This window comes from Sphaeramia orbicularis, chromosome 21, assembly GCF_902148855.1.
Source record: "Sphaeramia orbicularis chromosome 21, fSphaOr1.1, whole genome shotgun sequence".
NCBI lineage: Eukaryota > Metazoa > Chordata > Actinopteri > Kurtiformes > Apogonidae > Sphaeramia > Sphaeramia orbicularis.
This window is the reverse complement of record NC_043977.1, coordinates 57,652,114-57,674,759: the sequence shown is the minus strand read 5'-3', so window position 1 is coordinate 57,674,759 and position 22,646 is coordinate 57,652,114. Positions and strand designations below refer to the sequence as shown.

Sequence of the window (22,646 nt, the reverse complement as noted above, 5' to 3'; positions counted from 1 at the left end):
ATTTTATCACTGTTTTATTCATTTTATTGCTTATTTTATTCTTTTCTCTTCATTTTAGTTGCTGTTTTGGGTATTGTTTCCTTTTTTATTTATTATTTTGTAAATTTTTCTATTACTATTTCTATTTTCTATTTTATTTTTGTCCATTTGTTATTCATTTAGTTCATTTTATTGATCACGTTATCTCTTTTCTTGCTTATTTTATTCTTTTTTTTTTTAAAAAATAATTTCAATCTTTTTTTGCATATTTTGTCATGTGACTTATTTTAGTAAATTTTTGGTTAATTTCATTTATTATTTAATATATATAATCATAAACCCAGTGTGTCCATCCACTGTCATTGATCCAACTCCATGGGTTTGACTGGTGAATCCATGTTGGAGAAGATGACATTTTATTTCCTATTTTATTCTTTTTTCTTCAGTTTTGTTCAGTTTGTGGCTTATTTTGTTAGTTACTTATTATTTTGTTGAGTTATTAATTTTTGTTCTTTTTATTAATTACTTTGGCTTTTTTTGATCATTTTGTTGCTTATTTTCTTCTTTTTTTTAACTTTATTTTAGTAATTTCTTTGCTTTTTTTTTTTTTTTACACATTATTTATTATTTTTATGTTTTTTTTTAATTCATTTTTATTCATTTCCATCCACTGTCATTGATCCAACTCCAAGGATTTTACTGGTGAATCCATGTATGAGAACATGACGGTGTTTCCATGGTAACTATGGAGCCTCTGAACGTCCAAATCTGGTCATATCTGATGACCATGAAAAGATGAAGAACTGTATTTTACACCAATTATTGACATGTATTAATAGAATTAGTGGATCAGAAGTTATGAAACAGTTTATACTGGTAGATGATTGTGGTTTCCAGTGTTTGTTGGGTCTTTAAGGGTTAATATAAGTAAAGGACTCCCAAAAGCTTGACCTTCCACCATTAATGACATTGACTGATAAGTAATTGACCATCTTTTCCAAACTCATATGACTTTGTTTTATGTTGTAGTTCAGATTGTTCTAATATTTTTCTAATGAATCCACAAACTGTTGACCTTCTGTGTTTTCGAACAAACAAATGTCAGAAATTGCCACGTTGCACTTTGTTATTAATTGACCAATATACACTCCTGTAGGAATATGTCTGTGACCAAGTAACAGCAGCTGACATCATTTTATGTCTTTGTCAGTGAAAATCTATGGACAGTTCAAATGCAGATCTAAGGTTGACACACAGGACTAATGCAACGCTGCCATAAACACATGCACTTCTGGATTTATGTGGCATTTTACAACGTAGTTCAGGACTGTCAAACTCATTTTAGTTCAGTTCCACATTCAGCTAAATTTGATCTGCAGTGGACCGAAGCAGTCAAATAATGACATGATAATATATAAATAATGTCAACTCCAAACTTTCCTCTATGTTTTAGAGCGAAAAAAGTAAATTTACATTATGAAATGGCTAAAATATCCTCAGGGGGTCAATTGAGTGTCCATTTTGTCAAAAAAAACAGTTGTCCTAAAGTCATAGAAGTGTGTGTAAATAATGCTAATCCATTAGTGCACAGACTACTGATATTCTTTGACAGTGGAAGCTCTATTTTCATAAATACTGGATTTGGAATAGCACGTGGATGTGAAAACTTTTGCTGGTGGACGGACGTGACATTACCCATGATGCTCTGGTCAGTCCCAGTACTTTATTAGGAATAAACTTATAGACTTCCTATTGATAATTCTGCTTTTCTTCATAAATGTTAGTCTATGAATGAATGAATGTTTTTATTCTCGTGTCTTGCATAAAAAACATGCCCAGCCCTTCCATGGCTTATAAGACACCAAAAATACACACCAAAAATCAAACACCAGACAATAGGCACAATAGATATGGACAAAACAAAATACTGACCTATTTAAACAAACAGATCTACCGCTTTTTCCCAGGCTTTACAAACAAATAATGCTAATTTATATACATTAGAACTAAACAACCATGTCATCTTGTCATCATCAGTGCTCCAGAACAGATCAGGATTTCGGGTAAACATGTCATCAAACAAAGGGGCTCTCAGCTCATCATATAGAGGACAATACAAAAGAAAATGGGATTCATTTTCCACTTCCCCCAAATCACACAGTCCACAGAGTCTGTTTTCTTCTGCGGTTCGGGTGAATCTCCCAGTCTCTAAGGCCAAGGGAAGGATTCCTGTACACAACTGAGCAATTAGGGACCTGTGGTTCCTGGTCAAATTTGCGCTGACATAAAATTCTGTTTTCTTTGTGTTTTTTAGTTGAATGTATGTCCGCAGCTTTGGTTTAGTCTGGATCCCATTCATCCATTTTTCTTCAAAAGCAGACATTAGGTTAGCTCTGACCTTATTACTATATGAAAGGTTGTTGTGAAATATATATTGAAGTTGTGCTTCTGCAAAGACAGATCTGACCTCTTAGTGTTGTGGATCTAAAACAATCCCAGCTGACACAAAAACACTAAATGATGTGACATGGTTGTTGTGGATCCCATCATACTGATGCTCTGCAGCCATGTCAGCGTTTACACTAATGATCCCTGTGCAAAAACTAGGAGCACTATTATTTATTGGATAGTTTAGCATCAGACTAAAGAGGAAAGAACAATATAGAATTGTTCTTTCTGTATAAAAATGCTTCTTATTGTAAAAGTGTTGATGTAAACAGTGCTGTGTGCCATTCTTCATGTATGTATTGGTGGAACAGAAGCAGGATGGATCAGCACCATACTCCAGATTGAACCTGTACAAATAAAACATGTGATATGGAGGAGAGAATCTGGGAAGAAAAACTGGGGAATCCAAAAGAAGAGAAGATTTGTTTTTCAGCTCAGTTCAGTTCATATAGAACTTGTCCATTTGTGACATGAAAATATAGCATTAATTGTGCTGAAATGGTTCATTTTGGAGCTGAAAACATAGTTCATATGAGCATCAACATGTTGAACAGAACTGAAATCCTGTCCATTTGAACAACTGTCATTACCAACACAAAGTTCCTTTGGATTCACTGAGACTGATTTAATATGAACACAGACACAAAGAAGAGCTGTGAGCACATTTTAGCAGGAAAATCTACAAACTACCCTTTCAAAACATGTGAATAACATGAACAAACTGAAACAATAAGTGTATTTTTAACACTATTCTGCTTCAGTTTATCATTTCCACACGTTCATTGTAACGTACAGATCACAGTGGATCTACAAACACACAAAACATTTAGTATCAGGTGGAATATTGTTAAAATTGTACTTACTTCTCTTAAGACATTTCAGGTTGTTCACACTTTTTGTGAAATTATACTTTGTTTTAGTATAAATATATGAAAATATTTACATTTACAAAGAAAAACATTTGGAGTTATGAGTATTTATAGATTTTTATGGTAGTATTTTACTGATTTAACCCATTTGAGATTGAATTGGTCTGAATGTGGAACCTGAACTAAAAGGATTGTTCATATCTTCAGTGTAATTTTTGCATTTCACAGATTCATTCCCAGGGCCGGACTGGACCCTTTGGTGGGCCGGATTCAGGCCCCAGTCCGCATGTTTGACGCCTGTACTGTAGTGGATGAACGTATGTCACTGTAGTCCGAGGAGACACTTGTACTAGACAGTGTGGTTCAAAAACACTCAGGCTGATTCTGTTCAGGTTTGGATTTGATCTGTACTGAGGCAGACCTGCCCCTGACCCCCCACCCCCCCCCCCACCCCACTGAAGTTCTGACCTGCTCTGACCATGGGCAGGTCACACCAGTGGATCACACGGACAGAACCAAAGGGCTGTACACTGCAAAACTCTGAATATTAACTTAACACATTTTTTGGAAATTCATGCAATTTCGCTGCATAAAATCACATACAACCTGCATATTCCACTGAATATCAAAGATTTTTGCCTGGATTTTTCTGGAGGGACTGATTATTTATGTGGGTGTTTCTGTGAAACGGGTCCTAAAAACAGGACAGAGAGGTTAAACATTCAAACTGGATGGAGACGAATGTTCTGAAGCAGGTTTGGAAGAACTCTGGGTCTGTTTTAAAAAGAAATATTTACTGAGATAAAAGAGAAACTATTTTTCAGATAAAACACATTCTTGTATAATTTTTTTTATACAAAAATCCACATGCAACATGGTCAAAAGGACACGAAAATTACACATTACTATTATTTTAATCAATCAATCAGTCAAACTTTACTTGTATAGCACTTTTCATACATGGTACATGTAGCACACAGTGCTTCACATCAGACCCCCCACTGTCCTGCAGTTGCAACTAAAGATAAAAGCAACAAAGTAAAGTTTACAGTAAAAGTTTAATTAAAAGCTAAACTAAAAAGCTCCGTTTTGAATTTCCTTTTAAAGTGTGAACACTCACAGTGGACCTCAGGTCCTCAGGTAGACTGTTCCATAGTTTGGGGCCAGAAAAGCTGAATGAGGCCAAAACCATGAGTTTTGGAGTGGACTCTGGGAACAGTTAAGAGATTAGGACCTGAGGACCTGAGGGTCCCAGAGGGCTCATATGTTAAAAGCAAATCAGATAAAGAAATAGGGCTAAGACCATTAAGAGTTTTAAAAACCAATAGAAACACTTGAAAATTCATCCTGAAACTCACAGGGAGCCAGTTTTTTAAATGTCTCTTTATTCTCTCACAGGTGCATTTTGGGAATTGAAGTAATTATGCAAGGCAGAGCGTTTGACAAAAATGGACGCAATTTATAGGTGTTTAAATGTTCAGGTTCTGCATGTAACACCGGTGGACACAGTGGGTTAATTAATCTGGGTTAATGGATTAATCTGTGTTAATGTTGACAGCCCTAATTCATACATTTTGAAGAATCTGAATGCAATTAAAGTAAATATGTGATTAAAAACTGTATATGTGTCATTTACTTGAACACATTCAAACACATTCAAAAAAGAGGGAAATGTATCGAATAACAAGGATTCATGAATCATAGATTTTCTTTTGTATTGGATTTTTAAAACTGTCTGCAAATGAGGCTTATATATTTAATGTGTGTGTGTGTGTGTGTGTGTGTGTGTGTGTGTGTGTGTGTGTGTGTAATTCCATGCCTGTTTCAGTATATTTCCGTGTCTACCTTCAGTGCAGACAGATCCTGCTTTTCCTTCAGATGAATTTGACAGTCGAAGTCTTTGATGTTCAGAGTATTTACCCACTTAATCCCAACGACAGGGAAAAGTTAAGAGCCTCCTACATCTGAACGTCTTTCTTAAATACTTCTACCCTTTGTCTGCAGAGGCACGGGTAATTAACTCACACTTAGGCTGAAGCTTTTCTTTCCCTTCCTGTTTCTGTCTTCGTCCATGTGTTTGTGTTTGGTCCGGTTCTAAACTGTTCTGCTGGTTCTGCTTCTGCACAGCAGTCGTATGTTGGGCTTCAGTGAAACAGCTCGGGGGGGGGGGGGGGTAATCATGATGTCATACGGCTGCCTCATGCAGACAGATGAATTATCCAGTGGATCACATTCCATCAAATCTCCGTGTGCACAGATCACACCATGCTGCATAAATAATCTGCTTCCACTTTGGATTTGCCTGCAGGGAAACAGACTGAAGCTGGGCTCAAAAGCAGCTCTGAAACATGTCAAAAATCTGAAGGGTTTCCTCTGTGACTGTCACTTCCATTTCTTTTGTTGGTCACATAGCAACACAAGCTCAGCACATGTGAGTGGTTTATCAGTATGTTTTAAATTAAGATGAAATTACCAGAACCATCAGTGGTTCTGGTAATAGTCACATGATGCAAACTTCATTCATCTGAATAATAATTAATTTGTAGTTTCACTTTTTTCTGTAGAATTGAAATGGTTTCATAACATACAGACAAATCACATGACTGAAATGAATATGGTTATTAAAAAAAAATAAAAAAATTAACTAGTGTTCAGAACACAAACCTCCTCCTTCACCTGAACTCTGTGCATGTGTGGATCCACTCTTTCTGTTTAAATTCAACAGTTTCCAGGTTGTTCCATACAGCAGAAACAGTTGAATCTGGTCCCAGTCATGTGTCTGTCCAATTAGATTCAATTCACATCAATATTAGTTGAGTTCTAATTTTAAATGTGTGGGAAATGGGATTTTCAGTGTTCAGTGTAAATGTCCACAGAGTCCACATTCCACAGTGGATGTGGACAATTTAGTTCCAGACACAAGAGATTGTTCTAAGCTACAGGTGGATCCAACTGGAGGAGAAATGGAGTCATTTTGAATTTTGGATGAATTTTGTAAAATGTCTCAATGATGACAGATGGAAAACTGTAGATGTTGTGACCTTGCTGTGACCTTGAACTTTGTCCTACTGGGACCAAAATGGACTGGGTTGGTCCCAGGGCCTCGGCCTATCTGTGGGGAAGATTTGATTTTACACTACAGTTGCTAACAAACAAACAAAAAATCCATAATTATTTTCTTCATGTTTTCATGTCGCACATTTTACCACTAAATCAATCAATCAATCTTTTATTAACATAGTATGATGTATACATTTGTCTAAAACCATGCACATGCTCTGCTGACACTGACCCTTTGGGTTTGAAATGTCATAATAAACAGTCGTGTTTGGGGTGAGGTTACTGTCCAAATATTCATGTGCATACGATAGGAGTGTGTGCATATTAGTCTGTATTTGTACAAAAAACAAATCTGTGTCAACTGTTGAATGAGTTCAGTCGTACATTAAATGTTTTGTGTGTATTTTATCAGAAGACGAATGAATACGTTTTTACACCAACAGTTACAAACAGGAAATCCAACTGTACGATTGTTTTTTCTCCATCATGAGTATGACTTCACCAACAGGACTCTGCTGTGGTAAATCTGTCCACACGTCACAGACATTAGTTCTGGAGCAGAGGATCCATGGATTCACAGACTGAGCAGGAGTCCAGGGTCCTTCTACAGCAGAACAGTGGACTGATGCTTGGATTGGACCTGGTTTGGTTCAATGACTTGGTCGTCCATCTTGGACAGGGATCTGGACCGGATCTGGAACCTGATCTGGACCTGATCTGGAACCTGAACTCATGAATGAAAGAGCAACTGGTGATGAATGAACAGGAAGAGGAGAGGAAAGCAGAGGATGGAGAAGGTGTGTGTATGTGTGTGTATGTGTGTGTGTGTGTGTGTGTGTATGAGCAGGTGTGTGTGTGTGTGTGCAGGTGTGTGTGTGTGCCATGTTGAAAATTCATGGTTTCTTAAACTAAGTGAACTGTTTTTTCTTCTCAGAGTGACTTTAAGTTTTTTTGACCCCATTTTATTTTTCTGTTTTTTTACCTCCATTGGGAGAAATTTTGTGTTTTTGTTTGTTTGTTGTCTGTGTCTTTTGTTTTTTTTAGACCTTTAGCCTCATTGAGTGATTCTCTTCTTTGTACTTTTTGATAATATGGACTGTTACATTGAAGGTTTTTATTTGTAGTCGTGCATTTGCATTCTTTGTTCAGTCGTGACAGCTAGCATTGAGCGTAAACTAATCCATGACCCTTGGAGATGGTTCTGAGCACCTGTGCTCCTTAAGCTCCACCCTTTAGTTCAAATATGGTCACTTTCAGCTAAAAAAAGACCAACATGGTGAAGGCAAATTATATACAGTAATATAAAACATAATAAAATACAGCAGTTCAAAAACCAACGGGTGAAGTCATAGTTCCTGTCAACCAAGGTTATTATCGTCAACGAAAACTAATGAAATGATGAAAACAACAATTGTAAAAACACTTTCATTAACTGAAATAAATAAAAACTATAATTAAAAGAAAAAAAACATAACTAACTGAAATTGTATTGTGTTTACAAAACTAACTAAAACAGATAAAAATTATGGATAAAATTCCCTTCGTTTTCGTCTTTGTCAATGTCGGATTGATAGGAAAGCGATTTCTTTGTCTCTCTCAGTTTTCTGTGCTGTCTCCATCCGACACTTTTTGCTCCGTCACTTGTGTTCACTGTGGTTTCCAGTCGTCTTCTGGTCCCCACTCTACCTGGAAACATGGAGACTAAAGCAGCAGAGTCCTGTCTGGGATTGATTTGAATACGACCACAGAGAAGAAGAGAAAAGAGACCACTGAACTACAACTGAACTACAACTGAACTACAACTGAACTACAACTGAACTACAACTGAACTAAAACTGAACTACAACTGAACTACAACTGAACTACAACTGAACTACAACTAAGCATTTAAAAAAAAAAGAAGAGAAAACTAATAAAACCTAGTAAACCTGCTCTAAAAACAAATTAAAATGAACTGAATTAGAGAAAAAAAAAAAGTCAAAACTAAATAAAACTAAACTAGAATGAACTAGAGAAGCACTTGGAGAGCGCAGACCTCTGCCAAGGCAAATAGGCCCGTTTGGTTCCTCCGACTGAGGAATAGTCCCGTCTCCACATTAAATATTTCAGCAAGTTGATAGGACCAGTATTTTCAAAGATGTTGGTCATTTTGGAATACAGTTGCCTTACAATGACGGAAGCACAACGCTGCATGATGGGAAATGGAGGCGCAGTAGTACGCTGCATGACAGGAGAGCTGAATTCTAGGTGACGTGGAATATTTAGTGTGCTCCTTGTAGATAATTGGGTTTAACCTCCTCAGACCCAGCTATGGGTTTTCTGCCCACGTTTGTAGACACAAGTTTCACAGATGTATAAAAAAAAAAAAAAAAAAAAAAAACTGTCCACCACAAAGGACATTCTATAAAAAATTTAAAAAATGCATCTGAAAAAACTGTTGCATCATGATTTTTTTCCAATATAGGCAATTATTTCAATTAAAAACTAGAACAGCACTCAGACAGCGCAGACCCCCCCCGCAGACGTCTGCCAAGGCCGATCAGTGGGGCCCCACTGTGCCCCCCCCCCCCCCCCCGATTACCACCAAAATTTAATCATTTGTTCCTTGTGCCAGTATCAACATTTCCTGAAAATTTCCTGAAAATCCATCCATAACTTTTCAACTTATTTTGAACACGGACAGACAAACAAACAAACCAACATCAGCAAAAATAACCTCCTTGGCGAAGAAAAAAATCCAAAACTATTAGAACCTTGGAGTCAACATATTATGTCGTCTACAGTCCACAAATTCTGCAGTTTTTAAATTAGCCAGTAAACACGTATTTTCATATTTAGTTATAATAAATATTGTTTATAATTTTATTGTTGTGTGTTTCGGGGTGAATGTGCAGCTGCAGTAAATACATGTAGAATTTCTACTGAAATGTTGTCCTTCATATCATAACATTAGTACGTGGTAACATTTTGAAAAACTTTCCTCGGGGCAGTTGTTTGCAATTTTTCCCAATTAATGAATGAGTGTGTACATATGCAGAGGTGGAGAGCCCGGCACAGACTAATGGGATTTTAAGCTCCTCTTTTTCAAACCTGCCCCATTTCCTCCCTCCGTTAAAGCCCAGCCTAAGACGCTAAGCACATGCCAGCGGCAGACACCCAACACAAGGGCTTTCTCCAGCTCCTCCTCGCTGCCTTTTCTATATCTGCTTAAGCACACTCGCTGTATTCTCGCTGACTTAGCAGCCTCTTCTGCAGATGCTTCAGGAACTGAACAAAAAAGGAAAAAAATTATTTAAAAAAAAAGTGTAGACAGTGTTAAGGAAAAGTGTGTCAGGGAAACGGAAAAGCATAGAAGGATAGCTTTAAAATGAGAGGACCGAATTAGAAAGAAGGAAACAGAGGACAGGACTGAACATGGAACAGTGAAGGCCTGTCAGAGCTGCAGGACGTTCACAGCACAGGAACAGATGAGTATTAAACACAACCAACCACCACAGCTGTCCTGTATTAAACTGACAGTTCAGTCTGATCCACCCACTATCTGTGCATCAGCGTTTCTTCACCCACTTCACTCACACACCAGTGACCCACCGTCAGTGACCCACTATGGGCCGGATCTACCGAAGAAGACAGAAGTGAAAATGGCAAGTTGATAGGACCAATATTCTGGGAGATAGTCATTTTGGAATACAACCGTCTGTACCACAGGTGTCAAACATGCGGCCCGGGGGCCAAAACTGGCCCACCAGATGAATTTACAAAGTGCAGAAGATATTAACAGCCAAGGGCATCAAACTGAAATAACAGCAGAATAACCTAGAAATACTGACTCCAAATGTTCTTCTTGGTTTAATGTGAAAAAAATTATATGACATCATGCCTTTAAATAATGGCAACACCATTTTTTTTTCTTTGGTTTACTGCAAACAACATTAAACTCTGATCTCCTTTAACAATAAAATGTGAATAACCTGAACAAATATGAACAACCTGAAATGTCTAAAGAAAATAAGTGTAATTTTCACAATATTCTGCCTATTTTGTGTCTTGGTAGATCTGATCTGTAACACATATGGAGAAATCATAAGTTGAGGCAGAATATTGATCACTTTTTTCTTATTATTTCTTCTTATTTTTCTTGAGAAATTTCATTTTTTTCAGGTTATTCACATCTTTTTTGTTTGGATAGTTTGTAAAATGTAAATGCGTTCATAATTTAATGTCATTTTTTGCATATAAAAAATTTGGAGTTTTCATTATTTATAGGTTATTCTGTTATTATTTCACTGGTTTGGTCCGCTGGAGATCAAATTGGGCTGAATGTGGAACCTGAAAGAACATGAGTTGGAGAGCCCTGATCTGTGCAGTCGCATTGTTCTACTCACAACACTTTGGCGGTGACTGCTGGACAAATGTGGTACAGCATGTACGAATACACACCAGTCTAAAAACGACCACGTCTGGAACCTGTGGATCCACACGGCTCAACGAGCTACTTTACTTATAATGGGTGAAGTTTGTCTATTGGTGCATTTCCACTAGGCTCAACTTGACTGGACTCTGGTACCAGGTTCTATTCCCGACTGTTTCCATTACAGGACACTACCCACTTTACAGTACCTGGACGTCATAGCGACACCGCACGTGTGTATGTTCTGTGTCGTCTGCTCTGAGAGTTGCTGATAAACTCGTTTGTTGCCTGTCGTCCCGTCAAACTCACGCTGAATGTTTTCATCGTCCACCAAGGACAGAAATGTCTGAACCTCCCCGACTGTCCGTGGTGTTGTTTTACAGGCGGTCACCACAGATGAACCTACGAATATATTTACTGTGCACGTAAGAATCTGTTTTTTTAAAAGACGCAGAGACAGCTCTCTGACCAATCAGAGGTCTGCAGTGTTTACACGTCACATGTTAGTATTTCCTCACCTGTTTTGGAACCTCGGCGGAGCAAGTACTAAAAAACTAGTATCGGGTACCAGGTTCTTTTACGTGTGGAAATGCAAAAAGGCCGAGTCGAGTTGAGCCAGTGGAAACACAGCGTATTCAAAGGATTCAAAGGAGTTTATTTATCATTCCATCACAGAGAAAGAATGAAATTAGTTACTGAGGACCCGTATTAGCTAGGCTTGTGCTAGCCTATCGCCACATCTCCATTGGCGATGCATTTTCCTGGTTGGTGAAGTTGTTTTCAACCCGTGTAGCCACAGTGGCGAAGGTATTTTTTGGTAAAATCAACCAACTTACATCTGTGATCGAAAATGTCCGAGTGACAACCAAGGAAAATAACAAATGTGGTCTCCACTACTGAAGAGCGCTGCCGACAGCGATCCAACTCACCTGAACGTTTCCGATTTTTTATGAATTCACACAGAGGCGTACGGAGCGGTGCAGACCACCACCAGCAGAAGTGAAAACCAAACCTCTCACTCATTTGTCTTTTCTCTTCCTGCTGAAGCTAAACTTTTAAACCTTACAGAGAAAACGCTGCAACATTAGTATCACAGTAGTGTTCCCTCTGTCGTCTACAGGTTTGTTATTACCGTCTTTCTTCTTCTTCTCCTCAAAAAACGTTGTTCTCCTTCGTGGTATTTGTCCAGTATGGTTCATTCAGAGCGGCGCCCCCTGGTGGATTAACTGACAAACGCTCATTCCAACACATTAAATGTCAGTAGCAGCACTTTGTTCCAGTCAGACTAATGACAACGACAATAAAGCACATTTACAAAAGGAACTAACAACTGGAATGGGATTATTAACAACTAGGATCGGTACTCGGTATCAGCAAGTACTGAAAAATAAGTACTTATACTCAGTCTGGAAAAAAGTGGTATGGGTGCATCCCTAATGTATGGGATCATACTCAGAGGTTTCACTGGTAAATTTATTTTATATTGAATCTCATGAACATCAGTGGTCAGGATAATTGTATTTATAAGTCTATCATTTATTGTTTTGTTATACATTAGATTAGAAATAAAAATAGTTTAGATGAAAATGTTGACTTAAGTTAATTTTTTATGATTTTTTTGTATGAAACTGAAGCCAAATTGAACATATGTTTAAGCTCAAAATGCACCAGAATGCAGGAAAAAGACTTCATTTTTCCCAAAATTTTCCGGGGGAGCTATGCTCATCGCCACAGTCCGCTACGCGTCCCGCTGCAGGGACCCAGACTGGACCCAGACTGGACCGGACTGGACCCAGACTGGACCCAGACTGGACCGGACTGGACCCAGACTGGACCCAGACTGGCTGTGGCTTTTTGTGGCTACACTCATTTCTACTAATATAGCCACAGTGAGGGGATCTTTCATTGTCCCAGCACAAGCACAGATTAGCCAGAGCAATATAGAATAAATAACTAATAAGTAAATGAATACATTAAAATTGACTAAAATCTCAGGCTAATTTAAAAAGTAAAGTAAAATATACGTCTAAAATTTAGCTTTAAAATACCTACATAGAATAATGGCACATTTACAACCCTAACCTAAACTAAACCTAACCTATGTCTATGATGACATCAGCACACACACAGACATGATGACATCAGCACACACACACAGACATGATGACATCAGCACACACACATAGACATGATGACATCAGCACACACACACAGACATGATGACATCAGCACACACACAGACATGATGACATCAGCACACACACATAGACATGATGACATCAGCACACACACATAGACATGATGACATCAGCACACACACATAGACATGATGACATCAGCACACACACATAGACATGATGACATCAGCTGGATCGATGCCAACATAAGCTACAATACATGAGGGGCGGGGCTTGTTGCGCCTGGAACCACTTGTTTCTAAAGGGTTTTATGACCTGGGTACTATTCTTTTTTTTTTTTTTTTTTCTACTCTGTTCATTTTGCAGGGCGGGGCCTCAGAGTTTTGTAGTTGGACTTTTCTGTATGTGATGCACATGTGGTCAAAGGAACAGAAAGCTGACTTAGACTGACTACATCATGTCGTGCTCTCCTTTTATGTCATCTCTATATATGTAACATTTGAATTTAGGATGTTCAGACATTTTTGGTATCATGGTCATTATTGTTTATTGGTGGCCCAGGGGGCAGTTGTAAGACCACAACACCCTAGTATGGGGCGTGTAGACTAGATTAGTGAAGATTTAAAACAAACAAACAAAAAAAAAACAACAGTTTTCACTACAGCTGTTCTGCAGCAGTTAGTTTAATTAAATTGTTTTGTTATAAAAGCCCAATCAATTTAATTTGCTAAGACATTTTTTTTTTACTGTATTGAAATGTAATGTATTAAATAGTCTGCACTGTAAAGCAGTTTGTTGTGTTTGTAATTTGTAAATCTAATATATTTAGTGTTTGTTGTCGTCAGAAACAGCAGAAACAGCAGAACTTTTGAATATCCTGGACCAGCTGAGTGTGCACGTACACTGGTCTGTCTGCAACGAAACCAGTAATGGAGTCTGTCCATGAAATGTGAAGGACAAAGTTCCACCGTCCATGCCAACATTCTGTGTGTGTGTGTGTGTGTGTGTGTGTGTGTGTGTGTGTCTGGCCCCTGGCTGGGGCCAATCTGTCGGTCAGCTGTGGCTCAGTGGGTGTGGCCATGGCCTTAGCAACACACACACACACACACACACACAGCCTGGTTCATATCCACCACACCTGACCTCAACACAAACACAAACATGCACTGAACTGGAATGGACGACAGGACGGTGATGCCGACACTAGAGGACTGAGTCAAACTGAGTCTGAATACTTCAGTAATCCAAGGGAGAAACTGTTCAGGTGTTGAAGTATAATTAAAAACAGCAGGAAAGAAATTATCATACAATAGAAAGAGAAAAATAAAATTTATAGATCAGTGGCAGCTGCTGGTCTTTCAGACAGGGGACGCTCATTGTCCATTTAGATCAAAAAAATTGTCAAGTTCTTTAAACATAAATTCGTCCTCTGTTCCATTAGCACTGTCTGCCTTCATGTGCACCTGTTAGAGAGTTAGTTCAGTCTGACCTAGCCAACAGTATGACTGATTTAACTGTCTACAAAACCATATTAAACTGAACAAGAAATGATTAAATTATGGAACTGAAAAAAGAAAACGTTGAAATTATGTTAAATGTAAACCAGTTAGTCCAGTGGTTGTGTTTTCTTCCAGGTCAGTAAATGAACAGTTCATTTGGTTTCTGTGATTTCTCAGCAGAATGTGTGACGGTATTAAACTGAACTGTGTCAGTGAAGGAGCAGATCTGAAAACAGCTGTCAATCAAACGGGATTCAGCCTTTGGACCCATCCTCCAATCAGCACGTGGAAGCTCAGTGTCCGGCCCGGCTGAGCTCCACCCACAGCTCCATCCACCCCCAGAGACGCCGAGCGTCCGGGGGCAGGACAACATGGTGTCATTTATCCAGTTAGCATCCAGTTTAGAGTCAGTTTAAAGCAGTTCCACTCAGTCCCATTGAAGTGCATGGACGCTGAGCGTCTACAGACAAATGCACTGAGCAGAGATGGAGGAGAAAACACAGACACGGGAATGGAGGAGAAGTGAACAACATCCAGTCCACTGATCTGGGATCAGACTGATTCTGAACCAACTGGTCTGAGAGATGAACGTGTTCCAACACATTTGGAGTCAATGAAATGAAAACAACTGAACAGATTTGAGCATTTAATGGGAGTCATTTTAGGAGAAGATGAGCTTCCACTGCAGTCTGACAGAAAACACCTCTGATATAGATATATAAACCTGTAAATATACAAACATTTACAGCTCTAAATATATATATATATATGAAAACACTGTAGACACAGAATCAGAACAGTAATTTGCTCTATTTCACTCTATATGTATTAGACAATATATTGTCAATATCCTCCCGAGTCCCAGGAAAGTGAAAGTTTTAGCTTTTTTACGTTAAACAGTTGTCTTGATTGGAAACTGCATAATGCAACAGTTTTTTCAGATACATTAAAAAAACTATTTTTATTTATTTATTTATTTTTAATGGAGTGTCCTTTGTAATGGACAGCATTTTTAGATAAATCTTTTTTTCCCTACAGAGGATAAAAATGCATTTCTGGGTCTTGGGAGGATATGATAATTAAATAAATATACATAATAAGTGTGCAAAAATATTGTGTGTAATTAGAATTATGTGGTTATAAGGTGGAGTTAAAATGCGTAATGTGCAATGACATAATAATAAAAAAAAAAACCAACACCAACTCCGGACACATCAGCTAATATTGGCCAATATCAGCCTCATTTGGCGTCCATCAGCTGATAACAGGTTTAAGTTGAAAATAATGTAGTCACTTATTCAGTGGACGTCCATCATCCAGTGTTTGAGTCTGTGGGTGTGATTTACTAAAGGTTTATTTGTGTAAAAACTGCGCAAACTTGACTGTTCACGCAAAAACCCATTGAAGCGGATCTCCTAACAGGACGCACTGAGGTTGAGTCTGTCAAATGGGTAAAAGAACTCGTCCAACGCATTTACTGTGTTTAACCTGATGAATATGAGATATGGGCGTTTCTGCCAGAACTCACAAAATTATTGGGAGGGGTAGAAGCAAATATTTATTTAGTGCACGGAATCTGATTTTCCAAAGCTGAAACTGGTTGCAGTAGCTGATTTATCGTCTATATCAGGGGTCAGCAACCCGCGGCTCTGGAGCCTCATGTGGTTCTTTCATCCCTCTGCTGTGGCCCTGTGTGGCTTTGGGAACAGGAATAATTACATTTAATTTAATTTAAATACATTTTATTTGAGTTTATTTGGGTTTTTTTTTGTTTTGTTTTGTTTTTTACGTAATTCTAAATTTGAAAATTTTGGCAATCTTTAAACGTTAAAGTAAAACATGTTTAATTTTTTGTCGCTCAATAAAATAATGGCAAACGGCTTCAAGTGTCAGTTCCATCTGTTAGTGGACGAGGATAAAACTTGTTTTCTGATTAGTGACGTGTTTGTCATGAACGTAGCAGCTGTTAGAGCCAGTTCTGTCGAGTGAATGATAGGAGCCAGTCCTACTTGGGAGCCAGAGCCACTTTTTTGTCTGTTTTTTGTCTTTTCAGGCTGCACACGTCTGCTCTGCTGCAGCGTGTCTACTGAACTGACCACAGCCGTCTGTGCGCTGTCCAGTGCTGAACCTGTTCAGAAGGAGCAGGAAACCGTAGCGCTGTCCAGTGCTGAACCTCATAGAGGTATTTTTTTTATTATTTACTTAGGTAGTGTCATCAGTTGGTCGTCCATCTGTCCATCCGTCAGGCCAGCGGGGGCAGTAGGGCACCTGATAAATGAGGCCGAGGGTTTTCAAGTGCGCACACGTTATGTTTTTTATACACATAACATTAAGGTAAAAAACAGTGTATACGCAGCCTTATGTTCACTGTAGTTGTCAAAGTTGCTGTTCACTTTTCGGTGGGAAACAGGTCCAAGTGGCTCTTTGAGTGTTTCAGATTGCCGACCCCTGGTCTATACTGATCTGGTCTTAAAGGCAGGTTTGAACCGGGACAGCTTCACCATAGACTGGCTGAGGAGGCGGGGCTTAAGCCCAACCAAAGGCAACGCCCACAACCAATCTGTTCTGATCACATCAACATTTATGGAATGACAGAAGAACAAATATTTTACATGTATGTCTGTTACAGAAGTGTTGCTCTGCTACTGGTGAATAATGAAACAGAGTTCTGCCGGCCAAACAGATTTAACTTCTTTGCAAAGAAAGGTCAGTTCTGCACACGAGGGGTGATTGTGAAGAAAAAACAAAGAGCTCCTCACAAGATCCACCTTTTACTGGGTGAGTCACATTTGTAAGTGACACCTCCAGTCTCCTCAAAGGGCCTTTGGACTGAAGGATGAACTCCAGGTTTGAACAATCAGTCACCTTTTGTTACCGTTAGAGAAAATGTACACACACAGCAGGGGGATTTGGGTGAGGACAGGGGAACAGAGAAGGGAATCAGATCAAGAAGTTCAAATTCCATCACATGTCCTACCCACAATGCCACTGGAGAACTTGTAGATCAGGGGTCACTAACCCTGGTCCTCCAGATCCACTATCCTGCATGTTTCAGATGTTTCCTTCTTCCAACACACCTGATTCAAATAATCAGCCAATCATCAGCCTCTGCAGAAGACTGATGAGGACTGTCAGGTGGACTGGAGGAGGAACCATCTAAAACAGGAGTGTCAAACTCAGGTCCTCGAGGGCCGGTATCCTGCATGTTTTAGATGTTTCCCTCTTCCATCACACCTGGAAGCCATTACATCATTATCAGGCTTCTGCAGAGCATGATGATGAGCTGATCATTAATTGAACCAGGTGTGGCTGGAAGAGGGAAACATCTAAAACATGCAGGATACCGGCCCTCGAGGACCGGAGTTTGACACCTGTGATCTAAAACATGCAGGACCAGAGTTAGGACAGCAGATCTGCAGGACCAGAGTTAGGACAGCAGATCTGCAGGACCAGAGTTAGGACAGCAGATCTGCAGGACCAGGGTTAGGACAGCAGATCTGGAGGACCAGGGTTAGGACAGTAGATCTGGAGGACCAGGGTTAGGACAGCAGATCTGCAGGACCAGGGTTAGGACAGCAGATCTGCAGGACCAGGGTTAGGACAGTAGATCTGCAGGACCAGGGTTAGGACAGTAGATCTGCAGGACCAGAGTTAGGACAGTAGATCTGCAGGACCAGAGTTAGGACAACAGATCTGCAGGACCAGGGTTAGGACAGCAGATCTGGAGGACCAGGGTTAGGACAGCAGATCTGGAGGACCAGGGTTAGGACAGTAGATCTGGAGGACCAGGGTTAGGACAGCAGATCTGGAGGACCAGGGTTAGGACAGCAGATCTGAAGGACCAGGGTTAGGACAGCAGATCTGGAGGACCAGGGTTAGGACAGTAGATCTGGAGGACCAGGGTTAGGACAGCAGATCTGGAGGACCAGGGTTAGGACAACAGATCTGGAGGACCAGGGTTAGGACAGCAGATCTGGAGGACCAGGGTTAGGACAACAGATCTGGAGGACCAGGGTTAGGACAGTAGATCTGGAGGACCAGGGTTAGGACAGTAGATCTGCAGGACCAGGGTTAGGACAGTAGATCTGCAGGACCAGGGTTAGGACAGTAGATCTGCAGGACCAGGGTTAGGACAGCCCTGGTCTAGAAGAACTGGGGGCTGGTCTGGGTCCAGTCACAGGCGGGGTCATCAGTACCTTCTAAACTCCTCCTACGGTTCATTGAACGTCTGGATCATTCAGTCACTGTTCCATCAGTGCTGGTGGATCCCACAGCAGTGTTTACAGCGGGCTGTCTCCATGACAACAACCAGTAGCACACGTAAAAGCCTCATTTAAACAGGGCGGCCTCCAAGACTTTGACCTGGTGTCATTTCCACAGACGATCGGAGTGGATCACCAATGATACGCAAGTCGATAGCATGTGCACACCATGACCCCTCCATCGTGCAGTACTTCTTTTTTTACCTTTACTGACTTACTTATTTATTTATTTCAGTGCAGTTTTTAATATGTGATCATACTAGCAGCATTGTACCCGTGGTGCCATTGTACGATAGCATGAGAGGCTCAAATCTCCCAGCATGCCTCACAACATTTGAATACAGACATAAAATGGTGCCTGGTCGATATTCAGGTGATGTTTGTATTTATTTTGTGAGTTTGGCGGCGGTCGGGCATGTGAAGGCTGAGGAGACGCTGCACAAACGCCCTCCTGTGGTGGAACATGGATGGGACACAGAACGTGTTACAGGAGGATATCTGGGTGGTTTTCAGTTGGTGTTTTTAAGATTGTTTTTCTGTGTTTTATTTCATGCTGTGCATTTTGCTATTTCGTTCTGGAACAGCATCTGGGATGTTCTTATGGAATGATAATTAATAAATCTGAATCATTTTTTTTGCACGAGCAAGCAAATTAGCGACGTTCGTAAATCAGTCTGTGTTTACAGTTTGTTCTGGAGACAGAACTAAGGTTCTAACAGTTTTGGATTTTTCATTCTAGTTTCATTTTATTTAGTTTTGACTTTTTTTTTCTCTAATTCAGTTCGTTTTAATTCATTTTTAGAGCAGGTTTAATGGTTTTTATTAGTTTTGTTTTTCACTTTCGTATCAATCCAACATTGACAAAGATGAAAACGAAGGGAATTTTATCCATAATTTTTAATCTGTTTTAGTTAGTTTAGTAAACACACAATACAGTTTCAGTTAGTTATGTTTTTTTTCTTTTAATTATAGTTTTTATTTATTTCAGTTAATGAAAATGTTTTTACAATTTTAGTTTTCATCATTTCGTTAGTTTTCGTTAACGATAATAACCTTGGTCCCCCAAATACAGGAAATAAATACACCATATGACACTTGACGGTCCGTCACTTGTGGTTTAGTGTCGTCTTCTGGTCCCCACAAGGTTCTAATAGTTTTGGATTTTTCATTCTAGTTTAGTTTTATTTAGTTTGGACTTTTTTTCTCTAATTCAGTTCGTTTTAATTTGTTTTTAGAGAAGGTTTGATGGTTTTTATTAGTTTTCATTTTTTTCTAAATGCTTAGTTTTACTTTAGTTGTAGTTCAGTTGTAGTTCAGTTGTAGTTCAGTTGTAGTTTAGTTGTAGTTCAGTTGTAGTTCAGTTGTAGTTCAGTTGTAGTTCAGTTGTAGTTCAGTTGTAGTTCAGTTGTAGTTTAGTCGTCTCTTTTCTCTTCTTCTCTGTGCTCCTATTCAAATCAATCCCAGACAGGACTCTGCTGCTTTAGTCTCCATGTTTCCAGGTAGAGTGGGGACCAGAAGACGACTGGAAACCACAAGTGAACACAAGTGACGGAGCAAAAAGTGTCGGATGGAGACAGCACAGAAAACTGAGAGAGACAAAGAAATTGATTTTGTATCAATCCAACATTGACAAAGATGCAAACAAAGGGAATTTTATCCATAATTTTTATCTGTTTTAGTTAGTTTAGTAAACACACAATACAGTTTCAGTTAGTTTTTTTTTTTTTCTTTTACTTATAGTTTTTATTTATTCCAGTTAATGAAAATGTTTTTACACTTCTAGTTTTGGTCATTTGGTTAGTTTTCGTTAACAATAACAACCTTGGACAGGACCTGTATGAATAAAACAGGATCCTCATCTCAGTGTGTATCAGATGGTCCTTACTGCTGAATGTGGACGGTCCTCAGAGGAGGACAAAGCGCAGCCTGGAGACTGAAAAACCAGCTCTGTACATGAACTTGTGAGCGTGCGCTGCACACTGTGTGGATTATGTCTAAATAAAGCTTCGGCAGTGTGTGTCACTGATCCCTGGGCTCTGCAGACAACAGGTCTGCCTTCTGCAAGCTGTCACTGCTTTTCACAGAAAGCAGAAGAGAGGCAGAAACGGAGACGGTGTGAGGAAAGAGGGGACTTGACGTTCATCACTCCAGTGCCGTGGCTTAGCTTAAGAGGCTTGAATAATCAGTATGGTAAGCTGTCAGGGTGTGCGCTCACACCTACCACACGCTTACAAACTGCTGGGGGCTTTTTAATCAAGTCAAAACGCTGAGAGGCAGCGGAGAGCGCCAAGAGAGCAGGAGAACAGAGCAGCTTTAGAATATCTGCTACACTTTCTACTGACATTACCACACATGTTCTTCTTTTCTTTTTTCCCCCTTTAAGCTGAAAACATGTTTTTCTCACATAGTGGAACACAGTGAATTTGACTTGATTTGAATCATATACGGTCGAACAGCCTCAGCTTAGTGATCCACTGCACAAAAACAAAAACACACAAGACAGGTCATTCAGTCACATGCAGTAGAATCCACTCTGTGGAGTCATTCATATGAAAACACAAGCATCTGTTTAGAGGTAGAATCTGTAGACTGGACTCCAGCTGAACAGAAAGACCACATTCATATATTCACCTTTACCTGGGATCAGGGCTTAAAGCAGTGTTTTATAACCTTGGGGTCAGGTGAAATTTCTAGTTATTGATAAAAATAATAATAAAAAAAACAAAACGTACCAATAAAAATATATGGTGAGTTGACAGAGACAATCCCAGTCCATAAAAGACAAACTGTGGTTGTGAAACTGCAGCACTGTGGTTCTGTTTCTGTGTCAAATGTTCACTGTGGTCAGTTTCAGATGCTGCAGCTCTTTCATAATTCATAGTTTCAGTTCTTGTTTGTTCAGTATTAATTGTCCTCCTTGTAAATCCCAGCTGGACTGACTGGACAGATCCTGAGCCTTTGTGCAGTAATCTACACCTGGATTTACTGCCTCTGTCCACAATAATAGACATTATATAGACTAAATATCATCTAAAATTAACCTGGATTTAAAACAGAGGATATAGAAAACATAGAAAATATAGAAAATAGAAAATTATTACTGAATCAAAAGCAAATTAATTTTAGCAAAAAAAAAAAGTCTGTCTTTTGAATGTCTGGAGTCGACAGAAATGTGTGATGTTAAAATGGAGTCGGTAGTGAAAGGTTGGAACCACTGGGTTAAAGGGTTCAGTCCTTTTCACTCCGTACTTGTGCTGGTGTGTTTACGTGCTCTGTCCTCTGCCTGGAGTTTCTGTTTTTCACTTTTTTGTGTGTCACTGAGTGTCCACCTCCAGCCAATAACAGGACTGTGCAGCATTTGGAAGCAGGACCACAGGAAACCCACTGGACTCTGGTTCAGGGTGCTCCTGTCACTTCAGGGTTCAGGGTTCAGGGTCAGGAAATGAGTGAGTGACAGATTCAGTCGGTCCCACACGTACCTTTAACTAAATGAACATATGATCCTCGATTTCAGCTTTTAGACACATGAGAAGGAGCTGGAAATCAGCCTCTTTTTGTGTTGCAAATCTAATTCATTCTATATCTTGTGAGAAAATTCTAGTTAAATTCTAAATCAAGTTTTTTTTTTTGTTTGGTTTTTTTTCTCGCAAAATTAGTTTTCCAGGTGTTTTTCTTTCATAGCTACACTTTCTTACACGTCAGAAAGTTCATCTCTACTCCACTGAGTATGTGCTGTTAGGAGAAGGCCTTCTAGAAGGTCTACAGTCTGTTTTTGGTTTTTTTTAGACATGTCTGCTTCACATTTTTACTAGATTTTTTGCCTCTTCAAATAATAGATTACTCAAATACAAAAATAATCAAGAGCTGAAGCTGTAGAGTTTGGAAGCCAACAGACTGGTAATGTGTGACCACAGGTGTTTTCTGTCCGACTGCAGTGGAAGCTCAGCTTCCCCTAAAATTATGAAAATTTAACGCTCAAA

General features: G+C 39.3%; 1 long non-coding RNA gene across 1 annotated transcript in view; it reads left to right on the top strand.

Moving 5' to 3' along the window:
- The window catches only part of LOC115412719 (uncharacterized), a 56,136-nt gene that overhangs the window by 14,088 nt on the left and 19,402 nt on the right, over positions 1-22,646 (top strand). Inside the window, exon 2 of the long non-coding RNA XR_003934376.1 lies at positions 13,861-13,866. This is a non-coding gene — a long non-coding RNA (uncharacterized LOC115412719). The remainder of the gene's footprint in view (positions 1-13,860; positions 13,867-22,646) is intronic.